This window comes from Mesoplodon bidens (genome assembly GCF_964165515.1).
Source record: "Mesoplodon bidens genome assembly, chromosome: 2".
NCBI lineage: Eukaryota > Metazoa > Chordata > Mammalia > Artiodactyla > Ziphiidae > Mesoplodon > Mesoplodon bidens.
Genome location: NC_138177.1, coordinates 54,011,706 through 54,019,492, shown reverse-complemented (window position 1 = coordinate 54,019,492; position 7,787 = coordinate 54,011,706). Strand labels below are relative to the sequence as shown.

The following is a 7,787-nucleotide window of genomic DNA, read 5'->3' as shown; positions in this document are numbered from 1 at the left end:
CTGGAAAAGTGAATGTCCGTGTGTGCACTCATACTCGTATGCCATTGGGCTTTTGGCTCCCCTCAAATGACACTCTCCTGGTGGTCTTCCTCCATCACACATACCTGCAGTGGACTGTTTGCTTGGTCTCAGGAGCCCAGCCCTGGGCCTGATGGAAGATATGGCTTGTCCGGTGAGCTCATCAGCAGTAATAGGCTGGCTGTGCTGACGAGATAGCCCTTCCCTTCCCCTAAGTGAAGGGAAGAGTGGCCACAAGCAGTGACTGAGACACAGGCTGCCTGAGTCAGGATCTGGGCCTTGCTGCCTTCCCAGGCCTTTGCTAGCTATGTCCCCAGGCTGAATTGGGACTAGGAATCAAGTCCACAGTATTACCAAATCTGGAGCTCTCCAACCCATCTGTATTAGTTTACTAGGGCTACTGCAAAAAAGTAGCACAGACTGGCTGGCTTAAACAACAGAAATTTATTGTCTTACAGTTCTGGAGGCTAGAAGTCCAAAATCAAGGTGTCTGTAACGTTGGTTCCTGCTGAGGACTTTGAGTGAGGAAAGGATCTGTCCCAGGCTTCTCTCCTTGGCTTGAAGATGGCTGTCTTCTCCCTGCGTCTCTTCACATCATCTTCCCTCAATGCCTATCTGTCTCTGTGTCCAAATTTCCTTTTTTTTTTAGAATGACACACGTTGTATTTGATTAGGGCGCACTCTAATGACTGCATTTCAACTTGCTTACCTCTGTGAAGACTTTATCTCCAAGCACGATCTCATTCTGAGATCCTGCAGGTTATAGGACCTCAACATCTGAATTTGGGGGGGACACAATTCAGTCATAACGCTACTCCATCACGGTCTCCCACACATTGCTTTAAACTCCAAAACCTAAGTACCCTGCTTATGCCCCTTCTTACCTGTGACAGCCTAGTGCTTCCACATCTCATGTGCTAGTACACAGCTCACCGTAAGCATGCACTTTACGTGGACCGGAGTTCTCTGCAGTGGGAAAGGTGAGAGAACTTTTATCAAGCACCTGTTAAGGGACATACAGGCCTTGGATTTCAGGTAACAGTAGATGTCTGTTTCTTCCATGAGGCAATGCCAATATGGTACTTTTTATCCTCACACCAATAAAAATGGTATTCATACTGCACTTGGAAAGTGCCAAATACTGTTCCAAGCACTTTATATGAAGTAATTTTTTGAATGCCCACAACACGCCTTTGAGGTGGGTACTATTATTTACCTCCTTCTACAGATAAGAAACTGAGGCCCAGACAGCTTAAAAAACTTGCCCAAGTCTGTAGTAACTGGTGGAGTTGGATTTGAATCTCAGTAGTTGGCTCCAGAGGCCATGCTTTTAATCATTACCTGATAGTATTTGGAAAAGGCAGGACTATTATTCTCATTGACTAGATGAGGAAACTGAAACTGAGCAGCTAAGCAACTCACTCGGGGTCATAGGGGTAAAAGGCAGAGTGAAGGCAGAATTCCTGCCCTGTAAGCCACGGGTCTTCCCTCAGAAGGGACCAAGTGTCCCGAGTCCCTCCCTTCCCCATACCCCACTCCACTTATACAGGCCCACAGGCATTAGGGCCAACACAGAATCTCTAAATCCTTATTTGTAGTTAACTGTCTCCACATCGCAGGGGGATTCTGGGGCATGAAGGAAGGGAGGCACCTTCTCGACTTAGATCTAAGTCTTTTCGACTTATTTTTCCTCCCAGTCGCTTCCAGTTCAGAAGACCACTAGCCCCAAGGGGTCAGGTCTAGACCCCAGTCCCGGAAGTTTCTCAGCCCGGATTAGAAGCGGGGGAGGGCGGTGGGGAAGGGGCTGGTGGGGTGCTGGGCTGCCCAGGAACACGGAGTATCATATTTCTCGCAACCCGCCAATCCTGAACGCTGGGGGGCGTGGCCACACCTGGGAGGCGTGGCCGGACGGCAGATGGGTCCGCGGCGTCCCGAGGCGAGGCGCTGACGTGAGCTTGGCTCACCTGGGCGGGGAAGGTTAGGGCCGCTGTGGGACCGGGAGCGGAGCCTGCAGTCCCTACCTGCGCAGAGCCAGGTGTTGCTTGCCCAAGCGGCCGAGGAGAGCAGTGGCGGCGGGTGATCCTAACTGGGGACTTGGTTCGGAGGGACGTTCGCTTCTGGCAGCCGGATTGAAGAAAGGTGGGGACGCCAACGTCTGGAGCCTCGCTTGAGGGAGGGAGGACACGCCCGCCGGTGAAGAAGCGTCCCCTCCAGAGTTTGTGGGGGTGAGGAAAGCTTGCTTAAGGACATCTGTTTGTTTGGGGATAGCCTGTAGGGCTGGGTGCCCATCGCTCTGCTTCAGGTAGCTTTCGGGCGGTCCTAGCCCGGGGGGGGGGCGCTGGGCCCTTACCGACCCCCTACTTCTGTCGACTCCCTTTCCCTCCCGCCCAACTGGAGTGTGACGCTCTCGGGCCCCTACCCACCAGCCGTCGGGGAGCGCTAAGGCTCCTCCACCACGCTGGTCCTCCCAGCTCACCGCTCCGCAGGCCCCTGGATCCCGAAGAGGGGATTTCCCAGGCCGGCCGGCGCTTGATCTTGGTGGGTGTTTTGGGAAATTGCGCGTCGGGCCGGCCAGTAAGTTTAGCCAGTTTGTTTCCTCTCCTGGGATTTGTTTAGCACAGTCAGGCCCCTGCCCTGGGCCTGAGAGACACCCGTGAATTTCCAAGTAGCGAAGCTACGTGCTGGCGAGGGCGGCGCCGGGCGTGGTTGATCTGGGGGTGAGGCCCTCTTCGCCTGAAAGGGCTGGAGGGCTGGTATAGAGAAGTGGGGAAAGTCTTCCAGGCCTGACTGGAAAGCAGGCCCAGGGTGCCACTGTTTACAGGGAGCCTGCTGTGTGGTAAAGGGGTCATCCCTACCCCAGCCCTGCTCTCTTGGTGGATGTCAGAAGTGGAAGCCAGGGAAGGGAGAGGAAGAAGGCGTTTGAGTAGGGGTTGGTGAAAGCTGATGCCGACCCAGGAGAGTAGTTTTCGATGTTTGTCTACTGGGTGAGAGCAGCACCTCTACCCTGTAGCTCCCTGTCCAGCCGCCAACTTCAATCAAGCAGGGAGGCAGGGTGTGGGCATTATGGCTAGAGGCCCAGAATTTACCCCTGAACAGGGCTAAACTAAACGGAGGCAAGACTGGGGAACTTGGAAGATGGCATTTCAGGTCTCTCCAGGAGGAAGGGAAAAAGCAGGACCACTCCGGAGGCCTGTCTGCAAGAAATGAGGGTGTGTGTTTTACTCTGAGCAAAACCACTGACGACTGAATCTTGGCTTTGGGGTGGCCGTGTTCCTGGAAACGAGTCTGGGCAGGGGCTGCAGAGGCGGCAGTACAGGTGTTTGTAGGGGACCTGTTCCCTGGAATGGGGGTGTGAGATCGGATGGTTTATGCCTTGGGGAGGTTGATAGTGTCCCTGCTCAGTGCCCAGTATGAGGGGAGTGGATGGGTTAAATCTTTGTTCTTTGGCTAGTTGAATACCTGTTGGAGACACAGGCCTTGAATTTGGCTGTGATGGCAGCTAGAGATGCCAGAGCTGAGTTAAAGTAGGCTAAGCTTGTTCTGTGGGCGTTGGGATTTGGGTGGTGAGAGTGTTCTGAAAGAGAACTCTGGTTTAGGTGTGTTTAAGGGTGGGTGTCATGCAGTCTCCTCCCTAACCACTTCGTTGGCCCTGCATGCTGCTTGGATCTTTGTTGATGTCTTTCATTTACTTTCTTGGTGTATAGAAGAAGGGAGGGACTTAGAAGGCTGGGTGCAGTGGCAGGATATGGTACAGCACACTCTGACTGAGCAGTGTTGGGTCCAGGCAACACTTTGCTGTGCCTCAGTTAACCCAGCTGTAAAATGGGGCTGATAACAATGGGGATGATCATTTCATTATGAGGATGAAATCAGACACGTTAAATAAAAGCGTATGAAAAAACTGTTAAGCCTATGTAGGTAGAGGATTGTTGTTACCATGGTTTCATTAGCTGAAGGCCATCATCTTTTATATCTCCCAGTGACCAAGAAATGTCTTAGCTTCCTGTGGTTAAAAAAAATACTACTTGTAGTGTTTTGTTTTTAAGTTGTGAATCGACACACGGCATTGTAGGAAAATGTGAATCGTATATAGAAGTACTTAGGCACGTATAAAATTCACCCACAGTCCTATCACCAGGTAACCACTAAGAACTTCTTGTCGCATCGATGTATTATTTGTTTCCCTTTCAAAAATTCTCTGTGCTTATGTACACAAGTGCGCGTCCTGTTACAAGATGGAGATACTACTATACAGTCAGTATTGTATGATGCCTTTTTCCCCCTTAAGTACATATTTAAACATTTTCCCAAATCTAGTAAAAATTCTTCAGATGCCTCGATGTTAATGGCTACTTGCTATTGCAACCTATGAATGTCTAATTAGATATTTTTCTCTGTGATCTTGGTTGCTTCCAAAGTTTGCCTCTCTGCCTGTTCTTATAGTCTGAGGTGCTGGGTGGCAGGTGGAGGAGATCTCGGTGGACTTTCAGAAGGTGGAGAGGGTTAGCTGTGATGGAGGTGGGGCATAGAGGAGGAGGAGGCTGGGGCAGCGTTGCTCCTGTGTACTGCCATCTTGGGAGAATGCTGAGAACACAGGGCTCTAGATCTTAGTCATCGACTTCTAAGGGTGGCTGCCTCTCCCTCCCCATCACTCTGTGCAGTTCCTTGCGTTGGCCTGGTTGCCTTAATTTTTTTTGATGTGCTGTGGATCAACTAGGATAAGCCCTTTTCTTCAAAGCCCATGATCCGTCAAGAGGTGGATTTCACGTGTCTGCCAGGCCTCGACACAAGACTGACCAATATTGCAACAGAAATTCTCGAAAGCCCCTCACTAGGTGGACCAGTTTGCTGCCCATTTCCCTGTTCTCTTTGTTCTTCCCTTACCCCATCCCCCTTCCTGCAGGCCAGGACTGAGGAAGAGAAGGCTAGAACTTGCCCTGGGGAGAATATGCATTCCCTCCTCCTTATAAGGTAAATGTTCTCCATGGTTTGATAGCTTGACTTTGCAGTCCTACAGAGCAACCTACACCGAGGCCAAGAACATGGGGGTGGGGGGCACTTGAGTACCGAGTGCTACCTCACCTACCCACTGTGAACTGCCCCCAGGGGGGAAGGTTTCAGTTGCAGAACTTGGTAATTGGGTCAGAAGGCTCAGGTGAGAGCAGGTCCTGCCTTGCTCTTAAAGTGCCAGTGACCGAGCTGGGTTTGAGTTTTCCCATTTGTTGGGAGCCTGGCTGGGGAGAGAAGTGGCCTTAGGACCCACCCCTTAAGCTAAGTTCCTCCGAGGGGGAGCCTTCGGGGGAGCCTTCGGCTGACTCAGCTGGTTTGGGTTCTGAACCGCGATCCAGGTGGGAATCTTCTGGGTGGGAAGGTGACTTATTTATCTTCCTTTTCTCAGGTCAGTGGATGTTTGAGCAATTCCAATGTGAATTTCTTCAGGAAGTCTGATGAGAACATTGTGTTTAGTAACTAATGTCGCCCTTGTCACACAGTAGCTGACGGACAAATATCTGTTGAATGAACGTTCTTTTGCAGGCCTGTCTTTCTCACCCGAAGTAAAAACAAAGAGAAATGAGAACGCCAAAAAATCTAAACACAACACCCCGGGCAAACACTTCTCTGGTAACTGCTTTTTCCTTTAGGCACCCAATCTGGGCAGGCCTTTGTTTCCCCGCTGTGAGTGCTGGCCGCTGCCACCAATATTATCTGCTACGCTATGCCCTTTATGAGAATCAACTGCAGACTTTACCCAGGCTGGCTCCAGCAACCAATCCGTTCAATTCAGCCTCTGTGGGGAGGTAAACAGACCCAGGTGAGGAGGCTGTCCCAGCAGTACAGAGCTTGTCTTATGACTGGTTTTAGTACTCTATAGGGTTAGGAACTGTGGTATTTGATCATTCTAGGGCATCTTAGCTTTTCCAGACTCAGATACAGGAGAGGGTTCTTACACTTTGTCTCCAGTGCTCCCAAGCTTTCTCCTAGACAGTGGATTGTCGTGGGGATAACCAGCTCAGACCCCCACATCCCGCATTTTTTTTTTTTTTTTTGGTGCAGAAACTTTGGGTGGCCCAGAGAAAGGAAAACTGACTTGAGGCCCAGCTCTCAGATCCCTGTGGATACACTGCCTGCTCATCTATGTAAGTGAGGACTTTGGAACCAGGGACCATCCCTCGCCTACTTCTCTCTCATCCTGATGGTGTCATTTCTTACTAAAATATTTCTTACTAAAATATTCCCATTCACCTTAGTTGTCTAAAAAGAGAACATGCTTCAAGTTCTTGCCTATATACCTGCTATTTCCGTAACTTTTTTCTTCCTTCTCCCGAGATGAGATTGAAAAGAGCAGTTTCTCTTCTCTTCCCTTGGTACTTGCGGAAGGACTGTTTTCCAGCAGGGATGACATCATCTCTTTATTTTTCTGCCTCCGGATTTAAATAGAAGAAATGTGATCTACTTACGTGATAAGTCTGATTTGGCTAGAGCATGAAAAATAAATGGCTTTGGAATAAGAATCAAAAGAACCTTTTAACCCGTTTTCTCTTCTTCCCCACCTGGCACAGTTTATTCCCATATTTAGTTTCTTTGCTGTAATCTAATGGAACTGTAGCTCCCCCTCCCCCCAACCCAGATCATGGCTCTCCACCCCCGCCGAGTTCGGCTGAAGCCCCGGTTGGTGGCCCAAGTGGATAGTGGCCTGTACCCTGGGCTCATCTGGCTACATAGGGACTCCAAACGCTTCCAGATTCCCTGGAAACATGCCACCCGGCATAGCCCCCAACAAGAGGAGGAAAATACCATTTTCAAGGTCAAGGTATTCTTTTACCATCTGACTTGAAGTGTTTTCCAGTTCTCTCAGACCTTTCTGGATTTTTGTTCTTCTGTTTTCAATTTTGGCTTGAAGAAGGTACTAGATCCAAAATGCTGATGCAACAAAAAGTATGTTTATGATGGGGGTTGGGGGCAAACTTAGCAGGCATAGTAATTTCTCTTGTTGGGGCATGTCTGTTATGGTTGAGGCCATTTATTCTTTCCCATTGGTCAAAGCTACTCAACTCACATCCCAAGGGATCCCAGGTGTGATTGGCTAAACTCCTGTAAGTGTGTGTATGCTGTGTATGTTGTTCTAGAACTCCCAAGGGTCAGCCAGCAATCAACCCTTCATTCGCTCAGGGCTCTTGCTCTGGCCCGGGAATGGCTGTCCAGATCAGGGCAGAACTCCTGAGTGTTCGCAGGCTCCTAACAGCCTGTAGAATGGGTGTGGAGGGCCCTTTGCAAGTTTTTCTTTTGATGTTAAAACCTTTTGCCCCATCCATAACCTCCGCTTAAAAATGAAAGGCGATTTAATTACAGGTTTTTATTCTACAAATATGTTTTCTTAACTGAAGAGTAGCTCTGATGTGAGAGTTATTTTGCTTCACTGAAACTAAGATTGAATCACGTGGCATTTCATAAAATGTCAGTGAAACCAAAGCCTAAGACAGAAGTAGGTGGGAAGCTCGTTGTGGGAAGGGGTATTATGTGGTTTGTAACTCCGGAGCCCATGCCTCTGCTCCAGACCAACTTCTCTGTGCTGGTCAGTCTTCCATCTCATGAGTAGCTTTAGTTCCTGCACTCCCAAGACACGGAGAAATGAGTTTGCCCATTTCTTCCCTGACTATAAGTTGGAAGTCAGAAGTGAAATCCAGTCCCTGCCCTGAGCCTCTCAAGATTGATGCTCCAGGTTCTTGCTGAGACTGGGCCAGGAAAGGTGGGCTCATACCTCAAAGGAG

At 49.6% G+C, this 7,787-nt stretch overlaps 1 long non-coding RNA gene across 1 annotated transcript; it reads left to right on the top strand.

Annotated features, from left to right (window-relative positions):
- The first annotated feature begins 1,987 nt into the window (after positions 1–1,987).
- Positions 1,988–6,877, top strand: LOC308606817. The gene is made up of 3 exons (XR_014013904.1): positions 1,988–2,243; positions 6,073–6,155; positions 6,647–6,877. It is a non-coding gene; the product is annotated as an uncharacterized lncRNA (long non-coding RNA).
- Positions 6,878–7,787: the final 910 nt, after the last annotated feature.